We start from the raw sequence: 2,112 nt of genomic DNA, 5'->3' as shown, positions 1-2,112 counted from the left end.
AGTATATTTAATGTTAAGAGAACGAATTTTATTCCTAACACACCGAATACAGAGAGCTTCTGTCGTATATAAACTAAAACGGATGAAGACCGGGAGACAAGTGAGTCAGTAAAAGAAACAAAATGAAAACGTACGCGATACGGATGTTTCAGCGATCAAGCTTGCAGACGCCATCTAGTGTTCCCGTGTCGCTCATCTTATATTCTCACACTCATACTGCATTACCATTCATTACGAGAGTGCATATATTAACAAAAACAAATGATATGCCCTTTTCCTAGCAACGATATTAGATTTTTTTTAAACAGGTTTTCAGTATTACAATATTACAAAATTACTTCTTTACAAAAAAGCATAAATTATTAAAACCTAACCTAACTAACAATACACAAGATAAGCTGCGTTTGTTGTGGGTACATACGCATATTATATTGACGATATCGAATAGATATACTACAAGATATATATATATATAATTTTCATGATGTCGTATGTGTTAGAAGTTATTAATTTATTTGTCGCCCAGTATTCGGATTAGATTGCAACAAATACGACTTTATTAGCTTTTGCTAAATACAAGAGAAAAATTATAATAGATAAATTGTTTAACAGAGTTTAGCTTATCGTTTAGTGTATAAAATTATCAATTATTAAAGACCAATTTAACGAATAGAAAACATATATCAGAACAAATAGTTTAGAAACATACAAAGCATTCAAATAAATACTTAATTGTCTTATTATATAAACTTATCTGTATCAGTTTCACATCGTTATTGCAAGGCCTTACAATCGCTCAATAAACTCTCACACACACCCATCCTAGACCATGGTCCAGAGGAAAAGGCAAAAGAAGGGGCTGAGCAACAACGATGTTCAATTTTAAAAGCTGACTATCGTTTGATAATGTCATCTAGTCAATTATACTAACTCGTGAATCAGCCTGATGGAAATTACAACTTTTCAACATGTGTTTGTAATATATAAAATATTTATAATAATTACCTGATGAAAAAATTTCACCATGTGCTAAATAACTAATAATGTATGTAATTATTAAATAAAGAAAATACAGAATTTGGAGATAAAGAAAAGTACGTATTAAAAACAAAATGCACTTACAATAGGGTTAATGCTAGTTTTAATTCAGGATCTAAAGGTTTTCGTCTACCTCGGAGGATTCTTTTTAATAATAAGGGACGTATCATATTCAACAAATAATCAAAACTACGTGGAGACATTCTCGTGTAAATATAGAACTCTTCATGATCAGTATTTTTTAGTTCACAAAATAAGGCTGGATGAAACCCTCTAGTATTACGAGATCGATTAACAGGCCGAATCCACCATCTGCGGTATCGTTTTTGTCGAAACTTGATTATTAAACATAATTGTATTTTTAATACTGCAATACACCCAATAATTAATTCATTCTCCATGACGCAAAGCGATACATATAATTTCGCGATTAAGACATTACGATCTGCATTACGATTAATGTAGACAGACATTATTACGATACCCTTTTTCCTTACGACTACGATCGCTTACGATCGCGCGTTACGATCATCGTAAGGCACTTACGATTAGATGTAGCTGGGCCATAAGTAACGCACAAGCATTGGCGTATGACTTTAACTTATGTATGTTGCCATAGGCATTGCCTATGGCAATATACATAAAATCATACGCCAATGCTTGTGCGTTATAGGCTTTCTACAATAAGCCGTAAGTCAGAACGTCAGAAGTCTTAACCAGTGTTAACCAAGTCGTTCAAGTTGGCAATTGACCTTCACCAATTATGATCGCTTAGAACTTCTGACTTGCGGCTTATTGTAAAGGGGCTGTTACTTACGTCTACAACTTAAGACTGTCATAAAGCGTTACGGCAATCCTTGTGCTCGTACCCTAAGGCGTCGTCTACAATACACGGAGTAAAAAGTAAGAGTAAAGCCCGTTCGACAATTGCGTAAGCGTCGTTGTAAGTGGTTATAGTTGTAAGAATTAACCAATCATAATCAAACATGAGGAAAATATTTGACTGTGATTAGTCAATTCTTACAACTACAACCACTTACAATTACGCTTACGCAATTGTAGAATGAGCTTAAG

Source organism: Trachymyrmex cornetzi, unplaced genomic scaffold (assembly GCF_001594075.2).
Source record: "Trachymyrmex cornetzi isolate Tcor2-1 unplaced genomic scaffold, Tcor1.1 scaffold45, whole genome shotgun sequence".
In the NCBI taxonomy this organism is placed as follows: Eukaryota; Metazoa; Arthropoda; class Insecta; order Hymenoptera; family Formicidae; genus Trachymyrmex; species Trachymyrmex cornetzi.
Note: the sequence above shows the minus strand (reverse complement) of the source record.